The sequence below is a fragment of the Equus quagga genome, chromosome 5 (assembly GCF_021613505.1).
Source record: "Equus quagga isolate Etosha38 chromosome 5, UCLA_HA_Equagga_1.0, whole genome shotgun sequence".
In the NCBI taxonomy this organism is placed as follows: Eukaryota; Metazoa; Chordata; class Mammalia; order Perissodactyla; family Equidae; genus Equus; species Equus quagga.
In genome coordinates, this window is record NC_060271.1 from 116,254,305 (window position 1) to 116,276,899 (window position 22,595).

General features: G+C 39.7%; 1 protein-coding gene across 2 annotated transcripts in view; it reads right to left on the minus strand.

Annotated features, from left to right (window-relative positions):
- BABAM2 (BRISC and BRCA1 A complex member 2) overlaps positions 1 to 22,595 on the minus strand; it is a 419,181-nt gene that overhangs the window by 134,976 nt on the left and 261,610 nt on the right. The window lies entirely within an intron of this gene.

Genomic DNA, 22,595 nt, shown 5'->3' on the forward strand with positions numbered 1-22,595 from the left:
CTTGCTTACTTCATGCTTCATCAATATATGACCTTCACTTATATTGAAGGAAGAAGTGTATTTTGTGCATTTTCCTGATTCATAGGGATGTTTTGGATTAATGGGAACCATAAATGACATACTTAAAAAACAAACATCACTCCGTTTTGGATCCCAAAGAACCAGGATCTAGTCCTGACCTTATTACTGACAATCTCCACAACCTTAAGGCAGTCAGGTAACTGCTCTGGATTTCAATGCCCCAGGCTGTAGAGTAAGATGGAGAGTTGGACTAGATTTGTGTCTTCCAACCTTTTCAAGCATAAGGGACATTTTAACACATCAAAACCTCTCTCAGACTAATCAAATGACAGCAGTTATACTCTAAAAACCTGTGCAAGTAGAAAATATATAATGATAAAAAGATACTTTTGATGCAGCGATAGTTGAAAATAAAATTCTAATTTATTAATCACAGCAGAATCTGCATTCATTTTTAAAGTAATGGTATGCAGATGTTAGACATTATTTATTTAGTCTGCAAACATCAGTTGGTGTACATATGAATTTGCAGAGTCTTTGCAAGAACTCCAGATCCCCACTCCAAGCTGGTGCTCTGTTTAAAGGCTGGGAACCCTGAACCACAGTACAGATGCTCCAAATCCTTTCTGACGTGGACCCTTGATAATCCTAGTCCTACCACTGCCATTTACTAGGCCATGTGACTCTGAACAAGGGAAGGATGTCTCTGTCCCACAGTTTCCTCACCTGGGGGTTTGAGGGGGTACCCTAGTGATGTTTCACCATAGCACTGTAGACTATGATTCTATGTGTGACACATTTTAGCAGAAACCTTGAGATCCTCAGGAGTGGAGGCCTACTAAAATGTAACAGAATCACCCAATGCTTCCGGTGCCCTGGAAATGTGCTTCTACACAGACCTTGCAATATCCTTTAAAAGAAGAACCCCTGTCCCCGTGTGGGAGGTCATCAGCTCTGACACATTTCCACACATCCCATCCTCTCCAAAAGCAAAGAGACAGAGATTCTCGGGGGACAATCTCTTTAAATCTGAGACAACAATTGGGGGTATCCACACTTGGCTTTCAGAAAACCTGTGGCTGTGGATAAAACAAAAAATGCTGAATGGAGGAGAGAGGAAGTCATTATGCAACACAAAGCAGGATTACAGTGGTTCTTTCTCCAATCTTTCAGAAGAGCTTCCAAGGTTCCCAGTAACACTGCATCTTTTGGGGCTCCAAAATAATGAGGCCAGAAGTAGAAGCCCAGATCAAGGCAGACGGTCCTCACAGTCCTTGGGAACTTTATTACTGGCATCAGCATATCTAGATACTGTCAACAGATACGTATTTATTGCCTAGACAAGCAATACATAGTGATAAATTCAATTATGTTAGAGCCATCTTAATGGACTAATTTCCCAAAATGACACCAGATAAGGCTGCATATGCAGACTCTTTTTCTGAAGGATAAAAATCCTGATTCTTGCCTTTGGAAAACTTTTACTATCAACATCTGTTACTAAACTCCAAGTTTTTAGATGGTTACAAGGATCTTCTATACATCAGTGACAGTTCTTTGGAAGTACATTCCTAATCCTGCCCCCTAAACCAACCAACCAACCAACCAACCAAGACCATCAACAGATAATTATACAAACAACCCAAATAAAAAACTGGGCCAAAGACCTTAATAGACACCTAACCAAAGAAGATATACAGATGGCAAATAGGCATATGAAAAGATGTTCCACGTTATACATCTCGGGGAAAGAGACAGCACTACACACCTATTAGAATGCCCCAGTTCTAGAACACTGACAATTCCAAATGCTGGCAAAGACGTGGAGCAACAAGAACTCTCGTTCACTGCTGGTGGGAATGCTAAATGGTACAGCCACTTTGGAAGACAGTTTAGCAGTTTCTTACAAAACTAAACATACTATTTATTACCATACAATCCAGCAATTGTGGTCCTTGGTATTTACCCAAAAGAGCTGAAAACTTACATCTACACAAAAACCTGCACATGGATATTTATAGCAGCTTTATTCATAACTGTCCAAACTTCGAAGCAACAAAGATGTCCTTCAGCAGGTGAAGGGATAAATAAACTGAGGTAAATCCAGACAACGAAATATTATTCAGTGCTAAAAAGAAATTACTAAGCAGATAGATAATTACAGTCAATGGTCAAAAAGAGAACTCAATGTCATGTATTTATGTCTTTGTCCTTAAACTATAAAATGCACACAAGTTACCCCAAAATTGTAGAAATAACCTTAAAAAACAAAAACAAAAGAAAACTAATATCTTTTAACAAATCAATGATGACATAAAGCAATGGAAAGATATTCCATGCACATGGATTGAAAGAATAAATACAGTTAAAATGTCCATATTCCCTAAAGCAATCTACAGATTCAATGCAATCCCAATCAGAATCCCAATGACATTCTTCATGGAAATAGAACAAAGGATCTTAAAGTTCATATTGGGCAACAAAAGACTCCAAAGAGCTAAAGCAATCCTGAGATAAAATAACAAAGCTGGAGGTGTCACAATCCCTGACTTCAAAACATACTACACAGCCATAGTAATCAAAACAGCACGGTACTGGTACAAAAACAGGCACACAGATCAATGGAACAGAACTGAAAGCCCAGAAATAAACCACACATCTATGGACAGCTCATCTTCAACAAAGGAGTTAAGAACATACAATGGAGAAAGGAAAGTCTCTTCAATAAGTGGTGCTGGGAAAACTGGACAGCCACATGCAAAAGAATGAAAGCAGACCATTATCTCACGCCATACACAACAATTAATTCAAAATGGATTAAAGATATGAAGGTAAGACGTGAAACCATCAAACTTCTAGAAGAAAACATAGGCAGTACACTCTTTCACATTGGTCTTAGAAGCATATTTTCAAATACCAAGTCTATTCAGGCAAGGGAAATAAAAGAAAAAATAAACAAATGGGACTACATCAGACTAAAGAGCTTCTGCAAGGCAAAGGAAACTAGGAACAAAGTGAAAAGACAACCCACTAACTGGGAGAAAATATTTGCAGATAATATATCTGATGAGGGTTTAATCTCCAAAATATATAAAGCACTCATACAACTCAACAATAAAAAACACCAAACAACCCAATCAAAAAATGGGCAGAGGATATGAACAGACATTTTTCCAAAGAAGATGTACAGATGGCCAATCGGCACGTGAAAAGATGTTCAACATCACTAATCATTAGGGAAATGCAAATCAAAACTACAACAAGATATCACCTTATACCTGTTAGAAAGGATATAATTACCAAGACAAAAAATAACAAATGTTGGAGAGGATGTGGAGAAAAGGAAACCCTCATACACTGCTGGTGGGAATGCAAACTGATACAGCCATGATAGAAAACAATATGGAGATTTCTCAAAAAGCTAAAAATAGACATACCATAGGACCCAGCTATTGCACTACTAGGTATTTATCCAAAGAACTTGGAAGCAACAATTCAGATACTCATGCACCCTTATGTTCACTGCAGCATTATTCACAAGAGCCAAGATGTAGAAGCAACCAAGTGCCCATGGACTGATGAATGGATAAAGAAGATGTGGTGTATACATACAATGGAATACTGCTCAGCCATAAAAAAGACAGAATATCCCATTTGCAACAACATGGATGGACCCTGAGGGTATTATGTTAAGCAAAATAAGCCAGACAGAGAAAGACAAACACCGTATGATTTCACTCATATGTGGAAGATAAACAAACACACGGATAAAGAGAACAGATTAGTGATTATCAGAGGGGAAAGGGGTTGGAGGTGGGCATAAGGGGTAAAAGGGGCACATACATACGGTGACTGACAAATAATAATGCACAACTGAAATTTCACAATGTGATAAACTATTAAGACCTCAAGAAAATAAAAAAAATTATCCTAATTTTGTTTAAAAGTGAATAAATGTATGCAAATATGTGTTCAAATAAAAGTAACCAGAAGAAAATGAAAAAAAAAAAAGAGTAACATCAAGATAGTCTATGAGTTATCTTGGGTAAATTATAACAATCTTTACCATGAAAAAAATTATTACTTCTACGTAAGCTAAATGTCTTCTGCTGCAAATCTGCCTCCCTTTCTGTAACTGACCTCTGTTGGTTAGACATCTTCACATCTCCAGTAATTTTTATCTAATCTTCCTGATATAAGTGAATTAAAAAATAGTAAGGCACAGAACATAAAGCAAAATCTTGAAATTTAGACTCTTCTGGCTGGGTCAGGCCAGACCAATTTAATAATAAAGTGTAACATTACAGCCTGGCTCTGTTACACACTATGGCTATCTAATCAAAAGGGATGCCCAGAATAAAAGAAAGTCCTACATTCTAAGAAAGAAAGAAGAAAAAGGCCTGGCATAAAGGCAATTGCTGGGATGTACCAAGGGTTGACAAATTATGGCTCATGGGCCAAATCCTGGCTGCTGCCTGTTTCCATAGAGTTTCACTGGACACAGCCATGTTCGTTGGTTTGTATACTGCCTATGGTTGCTTCTGCACTACAGTGGCACAATTGAAGAGCTGGCCCACAAAACATAAACTATTCAGTATATGGCCCTTTACAGAAAATGTTTGCTGACCCCTGACTTTGGCATTCACTTTTGCCCTGGGCTGCTTAATGCTGGAGCTCCAGGGCTCAGATTCGCTCTTTTCTTCTCCATCTCACGCTTGCTTGCTACATGAGCTAATCTAGTTTCAAAACTTTAAATGCCACCTATCCACCAACAGTTCCGAAACACGTATCTCCAGGCCAGACCTCTCCCCTGAGCTCAAGATTCACATATCCAACTGCCTAACTGATGTATCCACGAATCTAATACACATCTCAAGCTTAACGCATCTGAAACCTAACTCCAAACCTGCTTTACCCGCAGTGTTTTTTATTTCAGTAAAGGGCAACGCCATTCTTCTAGTTGAGCCAATAAAAATCAATCAACCAAACAAAAACCCTGGAATTATCCTCATTCCTCCCTTACTCCATATCCAATCTATCAGCAAATCTTCAACTGCCTGAATATATCCAGAAACCTGAGACTTATCTTGACTTCTACTGCTCTCACTCTGCTCAAGGCCACCATCACCTCTCACCTGTATTCTTGCAGGAGCCCCTCTCTCTCTATTTTTTTCTTTTTTTTTTTTTTGGTGAGGAGGATTGGCTCTGAGCTAACATCTGTGCCAATCTTCCTCTATTTTTTGTATGTAGGACACTGCCACCGCATGGCTTGATGAGCAGTGTGTAGGTCCATACCAGGGATCCAAACCCACAAACCCTAGGCTGGCGAAGTGAAGCACACAAACAACCACTGTGCCACCAGGCTGGCCCTTTGCAGAAGTCTTTTGTCTGGTCTCCTGTCTTCTATCTACCCTAGCCCCTTTCATCTGTTTGTCCGACAGCAGTCAGAGTGATCTTGTTAAAATGATAATCAGAGCACATCATTCATCTTCCCCACTGCCCCCTGTCCCTACTCTGCTCCAGCCACACTTGCATCCGTGCTGATCCTTGATCACTCTCAGTGAGCTCCTATCCCAGGCCTTTGTGCCAGCTGACTCTCCTTCCTGGGGCACTCTTCCCCAGATAGATGCAGCCTCACCCTTGTACTTCTGCTCAAATGTCACTTGATTCTCAGGGAGGCTTTTCCCTGACCAGCCTATCCAAAACAGCAACTTCATCTTGAGCCTCCATGCCCACCCCACCCCCTAACCTCTTCCCTGCTTTATTTTTCTCCATATTTCTTGTTTATTTTATTGTCTGTCTCAACCAGCTAGAATGTAATCCTTGAGGACAGGACTTTTTGTCTGTTCTGTTTACTACTGTATCCCCCCAGTGCCTAGAGCACTGCATAGTGGGTGCCCAATATATAAATATATATATATATATATTTTTTTTTTGGTGAAGAAGATTGGCCCTGGGCTAACATCTGTTGCCAATCTTCCTTTTTGCTGAGAATGACTGTGCCTGAGCTAACATCTGTGCCAATCTTCCTCTATTTTTGTATGTGGGACACCACCACAGCATGGCTTGATGAGCAGTGTGTAGGTCTGCACCCAGGATCTGAATCCATGAACCCCAGGCCACCAAAGTGGAGCATGTGAACTTAACCACTATGCCACTGGGCTGGCCATTCAATAAATATTTTTTTAATGAATGAATGAATGGGTGAATAGGCCTTCCCGAAGGCCTATTTTCCACATTCCTATGGAAACAACACTTCTGATTCTATTATGAAGATTAATGGGAAAATTAAAACTCCTTAGTGAAATGTGCTTCACAGACAAATTGGTTGGAAGGTGCCACTCTAAAGCAAGGGATCCTGTTCCTCAATAATTTTGTTTGTTTTCACTCAGATACCTATATACTAAGAAAGTTTATGGTTAATCTTTACCTTTCTCTTCATCCTTCTAACTCTCTTAACCTTTATAAATCCTATTTCTCAATCCTGTCTTCATTTTCTGTTTTCTCCTGGATTACGTCCAAGGCTTGCAAACCTGAAGGTCATGTACCAACCTGTACCATAGAATGCTTTAAGCTGCCAGCAATTTTCATTGGCAATACAAAGCTGTCACTGATTTCTTGGCAGTACACCATCAAGTGATGCACTGACAGATCAAACAGAAATGACAATATCACATCAATGCAACAACAATTCAACAAAAATCTAAAAACAGCAAGGAACCAAAAAGGGTAAAAGGAGACATCAGTGCAGTGACAGATGGAAACTACACTTTTGATAGTGAATACAATGTAATCTATGCAGAAGTTGAAATATAATGGTGTACACCTGGAATTTATATGATGTTATAAACCAACGTTACCTCAATAAAAAATTAAACTTAAAGAAAACAGCGAGGAAAGATCAGGGATGCTGTGGCCCCAGCACGAGGTCAGTCTGCACACATTAAAACCACACTCAGTGTGATCAGAAGCTTGCCCCCTGCTGCACTCAATGACCTAGGAGCCAGATCGCTGGAGCTGTGCAGGTCCCTACAGTTGCTCCCAATGGTCTCGAGTACACCATCCTGGTGCTCTGAACCCTAGGACTTCCCAGATAGCTAGTTTTAAAAATCCCCTCTTTATACCTTCCCAGGGCTATTCGGATCTGGGGAATCTGGCAGCCTACTTGGTCCTGACCTGAAGTCTTGTGAGGCCTAGAGGCTTGAACTATATGGTGAATTGTATGCACCAAAGGGGGAAAAGTAAACAGAGTCACTTATTTATATATCATTAGTCAGTTTTTTGCTCATTTAGGGTTTTGCCAAAAGTAAGTGGTAACTTGCACCAGAATAGCCCCACAAAGCTAACTCAAGCAAGAAATGAATCTTGTGTCCCTCTCAAATTCATATGCTGAAGCTCTAACTCTCAATGAGATGGCCTTTGGGATGGGGCCTTTGATTGGGGATGGGGCCTTTGGGAGGTAAGTAGGGTGAGAAGAAGCCATGAAAGTAAGGCCCTGGTACAATGGGATTAGTACCTTTATAAGAAGAGATGTGGTGAGCTTGCTATCTCTGCCGTGTGAGGACACAGTGATAAGGCAGCTGTCTGCAAGCCAGGAAGAGAGCCCTCACCAGACACTGACCAGACTAGCACCTTGAGCTTGGACTGCCCAGCCTCCAGAATTGTGAGAAATAAATTTCGGTTGGCTAAGTCACCCATTCTATGGTATTTTGTTATGGCAGCCTGAACTGACTAATACACGAGATTTTCAATTTTAAAATTGCTTTAAATTGTCAAGTCCGAGAAAGCCCATTTGGAATGCTCTGTTGATTTCTTCTTCTAGTCAACAGGAGAGTACAGGAACACTTTGTCCATCCCCATTACATACACACACACACACACACACACACACACACACACACACACAGAGTACTCAGAGCAGCCACACCTTGCTGAGACAAGGTTTTCCTTGCAGGGAAGTACAAGCTGATAGAAAAAGCAGTTCTAAGATCTTCTGGGGAAAAAAAGACATGTCAGGGCAGAGTCCTGCAGCCCTGGACTTTGGGCCCAGGCCCTTGCCAGTGCTCTTCTTATCCAAAGGAGACGGACACTGAAGCAGAACAAGGAAGCAGATACACGCAGGGTGGGCACGCTCGGGCTAAATGTGGGCGGGTGGGGGATGAAACACAGTTTCATCTTCCCTACTCTGTAACCATTCAGAGGAGATCCTCCAAACTCAGAAGAACCTGATCTTGTCTTTGTGATGAGAAAAGTAACACAAATGAATCTCAAACAATTAGAAATCAGGAGAACAGACCCACGCACATTATCGCAGACGTTCTCCAAAGCCCTGAGCAAATGCGCTTATCTGATCATGCTATCAGATGCCAGAAAAAAGGAATGGTCAATTCTATTTAGGATGGTATGCTGGCTAACATAAACACACACACACAGTTCCAAACAAAACAAAACAAAACATAGAAGAGGCGGGCAATCTTTAGCAGGGTTACATTTCCTGAGTCCCTCTGACTTCTTTATTCCTTTCTGATTACACCCCTGGGCTAGACCCTGACTAGCATATAACACATTAAGAAAGTCCTTTGTTCTAAAATTATACACACCAAGAAATCAAGCAGCCACTGTTTCTAAGTTAGCTGAAGAGAAGAAAATGAAATTAATTTTAAAATCTGAAGAAAATAAGGTCTCAATCTATAACCTTCTCTGACATGTCTCTTAAAAATTGCTAAACATTCCAGGTACTACTACACACCCTAGCAGAGCCAGGTCTGGTATCGATGACATAATTTATTAACTAATATGGAACTGGGAGGTGCCCCAAGCGAGGGGTAAATTAAATTCTCAATCACATCACACAGTCCAGTTAAAAATGAGGACAGGGCACTAAACATGAGAAACAATTAGAACACAATGAGATTCCCTCCTTTCCCCCGTTAGTATCTTCAGTTAGTGCTAGTAAAAAACACCAATTGCTAGAAAAATATGCCTCTATTATGGGAAAACCTATTGGACAGGAAAGCAAGAATGGACTGACTCACCTCTCCACTCCCTAGCCAGAGGCACCCCCAACCATTAAATGAAAGGTCCTCTCTCCACAGCAACCTTGTAAAAGCACCTGCTGGTTGACCACCTCCAGCAGTGGAGAACTAACCATCTCTGAAGGCAAAACAAATGAGGCAAATAAGGTAATATCTAAGACAGGCTTTGAAAAATATCAAGTACAATAGGAAGATGAGAAGCCCACCACCATTTCTCATCGTTTAACAGATGTGACTATTAAAACAGTACTCCTCAGTGCACATACAAAGATATTCATTGTTAGTGATAATAGCAAAGGACTGAAAAATCAAAACAAAACAAAACAAAAACTCATGTCCATCAACAAGGATTTGATACCTACCTGGCTTAATATGGAACAATCTCTACCATATACTTTTTTCTTTTTTTTTGGTGAGGAAGATTCGCCCTAAGCTAACATCTCTTGCCAATCTTCCTCTTTTTGCTTGACGAAGATTGTCCCTGAGGTAACATCTGTGGCAATCTTCCTCTATTTTGTATATGGGACACCATGATAGCATGGCTTAATGAGTGGTGTGTAGGTCCGCACCCAGGATCTGAACTTGTGAACCCCAGGCCACTGAAGTGGAGCATGTGAACTTAATCACTACACCACTGGGCCAGCCCTCTACCACATACTTTTAAGTTAAGAAAAAAAGAAGGCTGCAGCCTACCATGTATAGTATGATACTAAATAGGTGACAAAAAGTATACTTTCGTACCCATTTGTATACTTATGAAGGACACACCAACTTGTAACAGGCTATCTTTGGGGAGAGGAAACTGGAAGTCTAGGGGGCCTGGGGTTGTAGGAAATGTACTTTGCACTGTATATCCTTTTATATTGTTTTCTTCACTTAAAAATTTTTTAAAAATTCATATATCCTTTTATGGATATGTTGTTTGATTTTTCTTTAAAAAATGTTTTAAAACTTGAGGGAGAAATGAATTTCTTGCAAAGTTGTATTCTTTCCCTTTATGGCTTCTACAAACAAATCTCTGTTTAATCTCTTAGAACCATAAAATACAAAATGATAATAACAAAAAAGTCCTCTAATCTCCCTTTTACAATTACGTGATTCTGTTGAAGTTTATATGATTCTGTTATAGTTCACAAACACCTAAAAATAACTTCAAAAAAATGTGATATTATCAATCAAACATAAAGATATGGAGCATAGCTTTCAGCTATTTTAGGGAGGAACATTTCTTGTATTTTAATTGGTCTTTATTTTCAGCATTAATAGCGAAGTTAATTACTTTAATGGCAATTGGTGGATGGAGTTAACATTCCTAGCTTTTTATACACACTAATTGTAATACTGTGGGTATTAGAGAAGTCAAAATATTGGCTCTATTCTTTAAAGTATTTAAATAATATTTTTCTGAATAGAAACTAGTGCATGTTCATCAAAGAAAACTTGAAAAACAGAGAAAAGCACAGAAGAAAATTAAAACAATTCATTATCCCACCACCCCGGAGAAAACCACTACTAATTTTCATGTATAGCCTTCCTTTTTCACTTCCAATGCATCAAATATATATATATATTTACTTAATTGGAATCAGGTTGCACATATTATTTTAAAAGTCTGCTTTAGTAAATTCTCACACAACTTTTGTTTTATAATTTTCGTGCTTAAGATTACAAAATAGAGGCCGGCTCTGTGGCCGAGTGGTTAAGTTTGCGCGCTCCACTGCAGCGGCCCAGGGTTTCGATCCTGGGCGTGGACACGGCACCTCTCATCAGGCCACGTTGAGGCGGCATCCCACATCCCACAACTAGAAGGACCTGCAACTAAGATATACAACTGTGTACAGCTGGGGTTTGGGGAGATAAAGCAGAAAAAAAAAGAAAGAAAAGAAAATCTTTGTAAAAAAAAAAAAGATTATAAAATATTCATTACTTGTAAAATTTCAAGTAGATAAATTTTTAATTTTTTGTTTCAATCTCTCTAACAAATGTTAAGTGAAACAAAACATTAAAAATTACCCAAAATTCACAAAGTGAAATAAGTATAAAAGAAATTTAAATAATTAAACTTTCAAATAATGACTTCTGAAAATTTGAAGCACGTATACTTCTGAAGTTATTAAAGCTTAAAATTGCACTAAGACTTTTGGAATACCCTGTATTATAAATCTACTTCCATGCCATTAGTTATTTCTTAAAATGGATGACAGGGGCCAGCCCAGTGGCATAGCGGTTAAGTTTGTGCACTCTGCTTTGACAGCCAGGGATTCGCCGATTCAGACCCAGGCATGGACCTACACACTGCCTATCAAGCCATGCTGTGGCAGCATCCCCCATATAAAGTAGAGGAAGATGGGCATGGATGTTAGCTCAGGGCCAGTCTTCCTCAGCAAAAAGAAGAGGATTGGCAGCAGATATGCTCAGGGCTAATCGTCCTTAAAAAAAAAAAAAAGGATGACAGGATTCTGTTATACTGATATGCCATAATATACTTATCTAATCCCTTATTACTGGATATTTAGATTGTTTCTTTGAAGAGGTCATAAAGAACAGAAAGATAGGTGAATAAATGCTTGTAAGCTAAATTAAAGGCCCTGCCCAGGTTAGAATTATATTAATATACTGAAATCCTGGAATAGATATGTACTTTTTAAAAGTTTTTAACACGTGTTGTCAAGTTATCTTCCAGAATAGGTAACAAGCAACGATGTCATCAATATCGGGCATACGTGGAGTAAAATAAAAGGTCTTTAAAATATAAGTAGTTTTCTCCCTCCCTTAAGCAAAGATACCTACAGCAATAGTTAAAGTAATATGTTTCCGGCTTACTTTGTCACCATAGCTTGAAACAAAATTCCAATATACAGCTCAAAAGGGCTCTTAAAAACTGACCCACAATGCTTCCTGGGGTATAAAAAGAAGTAAAGTTTTAAATAAACCCATAATAAAATACAGTTATACAGGTCTTTGACGTGAGTGGTAAGATAATAAGAAACCCACATATCAGAGCTAAGCTCTTTCTTTAGTTTGCTCAGAAGCCCCACCAATACCATGAAGAAGGAAAAAAGAGATTATTAGTGTCAAACCAATAAATGACTGAATAATAAGACTGAAGCCTTACCTAGTGTTGCTGTCTTTCTGAAAGTTTGATTAAATTAAGTGAGCAGGGGAGCAGAAGTGAGATTAACTATCCTGGACCATAGGAGAAGTTACTAGATCTGTGCCCAGACAGGACACAAAGGAAAAAAAATGTGAAGGTACTAGTATATTCTCATTTCAAGTTCAGGTCTGACTTGAAGCTATTCAACTTTTAGGCAGGTTCTTCATATCCATTTATGATACAAGTTTCAGAGATTAAAACTTGCTCAGAATTAAGCTTCTTGTCCTCTGAGAATCATAAATATACTGATCACCTTCAACAATGCATTGGACAGAAAAGGTAATACAGATCTTGGGCCATAAACCATTTTATTTTTGTATGTCCCCACCTTTCAAAACCTCAAAAGGGGGAGAAGTTGGGATAAATGAAAGGAAAAAATTCACAGCCACTTGGAGTGATCATTGCCCATACAAGCAGACTGGCAAACTCCCATGGTACCACACCAAGCCACATGCAGCCTTCCAGACGTTGCGGGCCACGGCTGACAAAACTACTCTGATTACACTACTTGAACCTATGAGCGACGGCCTTCCAAGAAAATTAGATTCTGGCTAAATTACTCAATTTGGTAACAAAGGATACAATTTTTATACTAACCAAAGATAGAAACAATATATTTTATCCATCTTATACAGGCAATTCTGGTCCTTTATAATAAAATGGTTCAACTCTGTACTGGACTTTCTTTAAAAGTATCTTCAGAGGCTAGACCACAGGAACATCTTTTGGGTGAAAGCGCGTTACATTGGGTTCCTTGAGTTCTTCTATAACAAAAAGCCCTTGGATGAGGTCCAGGAAAGTCTTTCCCAGTATTAATGAAAATCCTCTCTTATTGATATAAATAGAAGAATTTGGCTCTGACATTTATTAGCTGTGTGGTCTTGGGAAAATTATTAACTTCTCTAAGCCTCTGTTTCTTCATCAGCAGTGTGGAAGATATTAATGGTGCTCACTTCATGAGGTAGAATTGCAAATTAAATAAGACATTGTAGGAAAAACACTTAGCATCTGAACATTATTATTTTCTTGATTTTTATAGGTACTGTAGGTTAACTACTTTGGAATACATAGAGCAACTGAATCTCAGCCAACACACTGCTGTCTACCAAAGGGGTTTACCAAACTGCTTTAACAAATAGATAAATAGATAAAAATGACCTGTCATTTAGTACATGGATCACTTATAAATAAACGTATTTCTGAAATCCTTAAGGATACTTAAAAACGTTTTCCTTTGTCAAGCTACGTAAATACTCTCTTTGCATATTTGGCTTAAGGAGTTGGCTTAAAGTACAGACCTTTATGTCCTCACAGTTCTGGAGGCTAGACGCCCAGGGCCAAGGTGCCCGCAGGGCCGGCTTCTGCGAGGCTTCGCTCCTTGGCTTGCAGGTGGCCTTCTTTTCCCTGTGTGTTCACGTGTCCTCCCTCTGTGTGTCACGCCCTAACTTCCTCTTTTTATAAGGACACCAGTCATATTGGATTGGGGCCCACCCTAATGACTTCATTTTAACTTAATTACCTCTTTTAAAACCCTGTTTCCAAATACAGTCACATTCTCACATACTAGGGGTTAGGACTTCAACATATGGATTTTGGGGGAACATAATTCAGCCCATAACACTGAGTATGTATTTTCTCTGCCTAAGAGCCTCATTGCCACCCCCTCACACACATCATTTTCTACAAGACATACTCTAGATTTTTACAGATGGCATGCAAAATGACTTTAACAACCTGGCTGCCCATCCTACTCTTGAAGCTTCATCTCCTGTATGTCCTGTTTCTGCACCCTAGATACTGATCCCACAGAACCAATTATCATTTTCCAAACATACTCTTTCATACCTCATGTCTCTGGATATGCTGTTCTCTCTGTCTAGTATACTCTCACACGTCAGGTACTCTGTGAAGTTGTTTTTGATGCCTGAGGCGGAGCCAATTACATTCTTCCCACTCCTCAAAGAACCTTGAACACCCTACTATTACAGCATGTATCACTTGAATTGCAATTAATTCTTTACATGTCTTTTCCCCCTACTATACTGGGAATTCCTTGAAGGCAAAGACCATGTCTGTTTGGGCTCATTACTGATTCCACTGCACCCAGTGCAGACATGGCACACAGTAGGAGCTAAAAAATTATTTCTTGAAGGAAATAAATAAGTAAATGAAAATAGGAACAAACCAGGGGCCAGACCCACGGCTGAGTGGTTGAGTCTGCGTGCTTCGCTTTGGCGGCCCAGGGTTTTGCCGGTTTGGATCCTGGGCGCGGACATGGCACCGCTCATCAGGCCATGCTGAGGCAGCGTCCCACATGCCACAGCTAGAAGGACCTAGAACTATGTACTGCGGGGCTTTGGGGAGAAGGAAAAAAAAAAGAGGAAGATTGGCAACAGATGTTAGCTCAGGGCCAATCTTTAAAAAAAAAAAAAAAGAACAAACCAAGGAATGAGAAAAAGGTTTAATTTCTCTTTTAATACCTGGAACAGTAGTATGGTATTCACCAAAACTTAATATGTGCTTAACAAATGATTGCTAGATAAAATACTGACTGAACCATAGGAGAAAAACCTGAAATAATGAAGGGATCTGGAGTGATTTACTTTAAGAAAAGTTATGGAAGCTGATCATCTTTGGGGTAAAAAGGAAATGGATTTTTAAAAGCCTATAAACTCCAGGGAAGAAGCGCCAAGATACATGTGACAAGGCAATCTGAGCTCCACTCCGATCCAAGAACAAAGGGTTCCTGGTTAAGCTATGGAAGGGTCTGTTCCAGAAAGCAGCTGGGCAGAATTTCCTCACACGAATAGTTCTTAATGTATGGGAAAAAGAAAAGAGCAAAACGAAACAAGCAAAGGCAGCAAAAGGGAATAATTAGCGTAAACAGGGTTTTTTTAATGCACTGGACAAACCCCAAGAAGAAAAATGTTGTGGGATAAACATCTGTTCATTCGGAACACGACAGAGCCCTTGACGGGCTCTGCAGCCTGTGTGTGTCCTCATGTGCCCGAGATTTATATTTGTGCTTCCACTGCTCAGACAGCCCAGAAAGGGGCCCAGAAAGAGGCCTATTCGAGGCCAGGACACACTCCACTAATTCCACTTGGGAGTATGGGGGGTGACTCTCACTCAGTTGTGTTTGACACGACAAAAACCACACAGAAGGGAAGAGCAAATACTAGTCGTACGTACGTGCAGAACTGCCTTGCTCTATTTGTACAGGTTTCCACCAACACTATATTTTTACTGCCTGCATGCAAGTGACCAGACGTGTCACATTTAGAGGGATTAGCATTTATTTTCCATTCCCGTGATCCTAGGTATCAAGATATTAAGTACAGTAAGTTGAAAGAATCTGTTTCCTTGTACCAGATGTGCCCCTTGCAATCAGTCGGAGTCTAGGAGTTTCTGTTGAGAAAGGATCTCCAAGAGAAAATTGTTCTCCAATCTCGAGTATCCTCTGTTAAGTTTCTGCCTCCCTCACCGAGGAGAGGTGAGCAGCTGCGGGCCCAGAGATGAAGCTGGATGGGAACGATCTGGCAATCTTCAATGGGCAGTGCCTTGAGAGAATCAGCCCCAAGGGGTGAGTGCCTTTAATTCTCATTCTCATGACTCAAGATCACATCACCTTAGAGTCTTGGACCACATGGGTCCACTTCTGAGCCCTCTGACCCAGTTCCGTCAGCCCAGCCCATCTTACACAAGTTTCACTCTCAGGATTACATTGTGTCAAGATGGGGACAGACTTCATTTCTCTTTCTAGCTGTGGTCAAAACCTCTCTTGCTCTGCCATCTGATTTACTTCCCTTTTCTCTTTCTAAGGCCCAGTGATCTCAGTTTTTCATTATTCTCAAGGCATTAACGTGTAAATCTGGCATTTTATCGAATACCAGGCAGGGCTGACTGCCTCGCCCTTCTTTCCCAGAGCTCTGCTCCCAGCTCTGTGCGATCTACACGAGCTCAAGTCATGGTAACTGTGGGGCCTGGGTCATCTAGTCATGTGATTGTTTTCAGATGTACATTTTCTGTGACTTACCTCAAGTCCAGAAAAGCGCTCTTTTTTCCCTACAGGCATATACTTCTCCACATCTCTCAAGTCTCTCGGTATAGCCAGCTACTGACTTACCCCACATAACGCAAGAGGCCACATTTAACAGAATTATTTTGAGAGTAGCCAGTTGGGGCTGTTAAGAAAACTAATTATAAAACTTATCCTGGTCCACCTACTGAGTTGGCTGGAACAAGTACCAGCACTCAGAGCTTCACATTCAGAAGAAGGTCATAGAGAAAGGAGAGTAGCTACAGGGTGGGAAGGCATGTGGGGAAGAGCAAGGATTTCACCAGGGGGAAAATGCCAAAAGCTGGCAAAAAACCACAATTCAACATCTTTTCTTTGGGGCACCCCACTCTATCTGTCCATACACTCACAATAAACAAAAATGCTTATAAATAAAGATATTTGGTATCAGTTTTGATTTTCTACAGAATTGTGATCAAAAACCAATTTTATTCTTATGGATTGAACGGTTACTCCACAGTTTAATTTTATCTGAAAGAAAAAAAAAAAGCTGACATCTAGCAGTTAAACAAGTCTTTGTCACCAGAGGCCTGTGACACAAATCTCAATGGTATTTCATGGGAACATGTATAGCTTTTCTTCATTTGTGGCTATAATTGCTGCTGGAGAAGCCCCAACATGTAAAGGTTGATGCTTCTGAATGTGCTGAAAGATGCTGGAACTAAACCATGCAATGACAGCTATCAAAATGTCACCAATGCAGTGTCATATTCAGTCAAGATGCTTATAAATTCAAATGTTCAACTCACACTGTTCTAGCCATGGAAGGAAGAGGATTACCTGGCTGCTTGGTGGGGGAAATGAAATGAGGTAATGTGCATAACAGCACCTAGCAAGGAGCCTGGTACGGAGCAGGCCAAGCCAGTAAGAGCTCTCATTCACCGGCGCTTCCGTGTGGTAGTGTAAGCCAGACACTACTCTCGGTGCTTCACATGCTTTAACTCAGCTAATCCTCCCAACTGTCCTTATGCCAAGTTCACAGGTGACAAAACTGACGCATAGAGAGGTTAAGGAACTTGTCTCCAGTAGGACCCAGCTAGTAAGTACTGAAGGTAGGATTCAAACCCAGCTCTGTCTGACTCTAGAGTCTATATTTTAACCATTATGCAAGTTCTAGTTTCTCACAAGTGTCCTTCTGCAGAAAAGTGGAATACATGTCAGGTGTCCTTTCTCTTTACCGCCCAGGTATGTCATGCAGTCAGAGCCTAAAGATGGTGCTTTCCTTATCTTGGCCTAAATACCTACTAGAGGGAGCATGAAAAAAGCAAAAGTATGACATTTCAAATTTCTAAATAATTTCTATTTCAACAATTGCAACTCCTAGCCACTTGACATAAATTCAAAAGGCCTCATTTGAAACCACTGGTATTCCTTTTAGGCATTAGTAATAGGTCTGAAGAGATGGTTGCAAGAGCTAAAATTTAAACTTATGCTAATTAAGGGTGTAGGAAACAGTATCATCTAGTGAACCATGTTTGAAACTGAAAGCAAACAAAAGGATGTCCAAATGTCTGGTCCTAGATCTATCAGAGTTTATCTCTGGCTTTAAATCAAATAAGTAAAGATCTCATCCCTCAGTTTACCCCAGTTGCAAAATGGAAATAGTACCTCACTCAACAGATGAGTGGTTAAATTAGCTGCAGCTGTGCCAGCCTGGCATTGAGTAACTGCTGTGCAAGATTCTTTGACCGCAAAAGAACAAACGGGAGGGGGACAAGCGCCAAAACGGACACACCCACTTGTGTTCCTTTTTGTACTATAAATGCAAGGCTCAGCGCTGCTCAAGGGGTTTCAGGATAAGATTCTGGACAGATTTGCCACAGAGGTCTGGCCAACCTTTGCTTGAAAAGTGGAAGGAGAGTTTGAGTTCTAAGCAGTGCCAGAACAAAACGAGTCATTTGTACTAGAAATGTGCTCATCGGCTTCTTCCAGCACCAACCTAGACCCCTGGAGCCACCCAAGAACCCTAGGGGTCACAGAACAGCCCTGGGATTCAGGCAACTCAAAACAAGAACGTGCCAACTAGTGTCCCTCCCCAAAAAAGGGCAATGGTTGGACAGGTGCTCTTTGCCCCACAAAGGTATTTTTCAAATGCTTTGTAAGCCACTTAAAAAGACAACTGCCTACCCATAATTCCCTGAAGATGTCTGCTGGTTTAAACACTTCCTGTTACGAGCCTTTCCTCTGATGGGAATGTGTTAGAAAGCTGGCTCTTCACAATTGGAAAACTTGGGATCATCATGATTATAAACTACCATTAATAAATTCACAGAGAACCACGCCTAACAGTTTTAACTTTGTAGTGGTCTTCCGAAATTTAACTAAATAACATTAAATTAAAAGAAAAAAAAATCATGGATAGTAGAAATCTTTCATGTACCAGATTCTGACAACTCTTAGACCACAAGTTTCTGTACTTTCCAAACTCTTCTATTCACCCTTGTCACTTTCTAACACCCACCAAATCATGTCCTTGGCTCATTTGTCCAGATTCACTATTTCATTATGATGTCCCATCTAACTACTCTTTTTTTTTTAAAACAATTATTGTGTCCCTTTCCATGTTCACTTAATTCACTTCTCTGGATAAATGTGTACGTAATATTTGCATGTGCTAGATGCTACTGCTTGTGCCAAAAAAAGCCAACAAATATTTAGAAAGTACCTCCTAGGGGCCCACTTTTTATTAGGAATAATGGAAGGGAACACAACAAACCATATTTGTGTGACGGTGTGGGTGGTGATTATGCGTGGGTGCACATGTGTGGGCTCCTTTAAATTGCTGCCCCTATAGCCGAACACTGTGGCTGAGTGAATGGGCAAATGCTGTCAGCATAATGTGTAAAGAGAGACACTAACACAGCTGGCCAGATGGTTGAGGGATCCAGAGGGGCATCAGCTATAGCCTAAACACACAGTAAGCTCTGTGCATAGGACCCAGAAAGAAAGAAAGAATATACTAAACACCAATGCTTTTCAGGTTTTTTTTGAGGATGTGAACCCTTCTAGAGCATTACCTTTACCTAACTAAATTCTGACACATGCTGAGCCACAGCCAGGATCACTCAGGATTAAACACCCACATTGGTCCATTCACAATGCCCGAAAACGCCAGGCACATTCCTGCCTCTGGGCTTGGTTCATATGTCCCTTCTGCCTGGAATGCCCATCCTCTCCTTCAGCTCCTGGAAACATTTTTTTCTTCCTTCATTGTCCTAGTCAGAAGCCACCCTGGTGTGAGTCCTTGGATCCTCTAGCAGATAGAGCTCACTGTTCTCTCAGCTGGGCTCCTGTGGTTCTTTGTGTGCACTTTCTGTACAGAATTCACCGCACTGTTCCAGCTAGTTTCTTCTGAGCTGGTCTTGAGGGGTGGACATCTTCATCCTTATTCCACAACTCCCTACTCCCACCCAAACAGTGTTAGTAGAGGACCTGACATCTGATAGGGACTCAGAAAATGTTGGTTGAATGAAGGAAAGACTATACTTCACAGTTTTTCTTAAATGAACACCTGAAATGCTTTGACATAGATCACTTCCCTCAGAACGTAGGAATTTCAGATCAAATGCTTTCTCTCGCAGCCATTCAAGTGAAAAGAGAATCTTGTTGATGATACTAAAGCTCCAAAATATGCTTGACATACCAATAAAATTTCCAGGCATGAACTAAAGTAGAACTGAGGCTGCCAGGCAGCTAAAACCACTAGAGACAACTTGAAACAGAGAAAGAGAGGACAAACACACTAATGAGAATAAAAAGAAATTTCCTATTCTGCCACCTTTAAATTTTTTTCTATTTAAAAAACTTCCCACAATCCCTATGTAAAAACCCAAAGTATAAATCGTACAATAATAAATAACAATAATGCAGGCAAAAGCTGCATCAGGCAAGTAGGATCAAGAAGTGGGGTAGAAGTCTCAAGCTATGCTGCATTGCCTTTTCATAACGTTGAAAGAGTAACAATTTGGCTTCCAGATAATGAAGAAGACAGAGAGCAGAAGGGTCCAAGAAATGGAGAATACAAACATAAGTGTGAATATTTCCAATCCTAAGAGGTGAACACTCCTAGAAACTCTTACAGGGGACAAACGGTGGTACCACAGAGATCCCGAATGGTGAGAGGGAGTTCCTTTCCAGAAACCACCTTTTGCTACTGATGGTTTTAGGGCCACTGTGAGGCATAAAGTGGGAGCTGCCTTATTAAGAGATACCCGCATCTGTATCCACATTTTTTAACTTTCTTGTTACGGTGAGTATCATACAAGCAGTTGTTTTGTTCTTCCTTCGGATCTCTCTCTTTTCTCCCTGTGTGAGCTTCATTTAGAGCTTATGTGCATGTTTTACTGTCTTGCTAATTTACACCTGATGCAAGTATTTTGTTGTTTTTATTTGGAATTTTTGGATCATTAGGTGAGGGTGAACATTGCTCCATATTCATTAGTTGTCTTATTTCTTCTTTTGTAAACCGAATGACATTATTCTTTATCCTTTTACAAAGGGATCTTAAGTGTTCTTCTGGTCAATTTATATAGAAATGATGTTAACTTTTGTTATATTTGTGATATCTTTCTGGTTTGTTTTTAAATTGTTCTCATGATATTTCTGACACAGAGAAAAGCTCAGTTTGAATAGTGGGTAAATTATTCATGATTATATCATTAGTAGGTAGTATATCTGAGATTAGAACTCAGGCCTGTCTGCCCCAGAGCTCACGTCCTTAAACAACCTGCTGAACAGAATTAACGAATTTCGGTACAAACTCTATTGATGATGGGGAGCCATCACTGACCATGTCAGTTAATATATTGTATTTTGGGTTTTTTTTTTCCTGCTTTTTATAGCTGTCTTTTGGTTGTTATCAAAGCATGTCTATCCATACCAGCCTACCTACATTCTAATCTGTTGTTTCATATACGCTATGGGTGTAAAAATAGGCTAACCAAGTTTGCATATAAAACAAAATAGCTGAGTGCATTTTGAAAACAGCTTCTTTGGCTACTCAGACTCGCTTTCTCTGAGTCCAAGGATCAAGGCTCTTTTCCAGGGGGTTGCCAGGAGTCTCACCTTTGGATAAGTGGGTTTTTCCAAGTGACTGGTAATGCGACCTTCCCATAGCAGGCACTTGATAAATGTTTGCTGAAGATGATGAAATACTTTTCTTTAGTTTTCTAAACTGTCCAGGAGAAACTTTTTCAGTCAAGATCATAGAAATGGAAATTTTCCATACACAAGGAAATAACTGGGATGTTATTCTTATAAGTTAAAAAAGTCTTACAGTTTTCTTTAAGAGCTTATTATTTTCATTTTCATAGAAGTCTAAACTTTATAGACCAACACATTTGTGTTCTAAAGAGAAATACATAATTCACTTTAAAGAAAAGTTGGCTCTGAAAAATATTTCTATCAATTGAATTGAATGGAGTGAATCACACTTTCCCATTAGTTCCACTTAAAAGTTTATAATACAGAATCAAATTTGGCCTACTACTCAAAGATGTCCCTAGACTACTTAAACTCATTTAAGGAAAACTATTTTTTTTCTATTAAAGTAAAAAAAAAAAAAGCTTTCCAAATAAGTCACAAAACTAAAGTTTCGAATAAATTTTAAAATTCCATACATTTGTTGCACTAGGAGTAGACCTATAGTAAGATAAGATAAACTTTATGTATTGCATGGTCCTTGGAACTAATCCTATAACCCTTTCCCTCTTAAGATAAGTTCTTCTTTCTAAAAGTCTTCTAAAATCAATTATTTTGTAAGCTGACTCCTCATAGCTTATTTATAATCCTAGAGAAGACTGCTTAGTAACTATTAATAATTTAATATCCCTTAAATAGTCAATGAAGAACTATAACTCACAAATACTTAAAACGTGCTTATTCTGTGACTGATACTTTCCAGATTTTGTCCTCAGCAGTGTGTATAGAAATATAAATAACATATGGTCCAAGAATCTTCTAACTAGTGGCCAAAATATATGTTAAAAAAAATTGTTCAATCCAATGAGATAATTATTAGAGAGCATAAACAGCCATGTGGGAGTATGAAAGAGAGCATTCTCACAACACTGTATGGGAGAAGGTGCCAAGAAAGGTTTCGGAGAGGAGGTGACATCTGAGTTGAATTTTGAAGGGGGAGTAGAAATTAAGTAGGAAGGCAAGATTATAGGCAGAGAAAATAGGAAATAACTTTTCTCATGCTGTCTCAACTCTGGGTACATATACTCAGAAAACTCTGTCTGTACTAGCCTCCAAAATAAATTTGTAAGCATCAGAAAAGGAAGCATTAATAATAACTAGCATTATT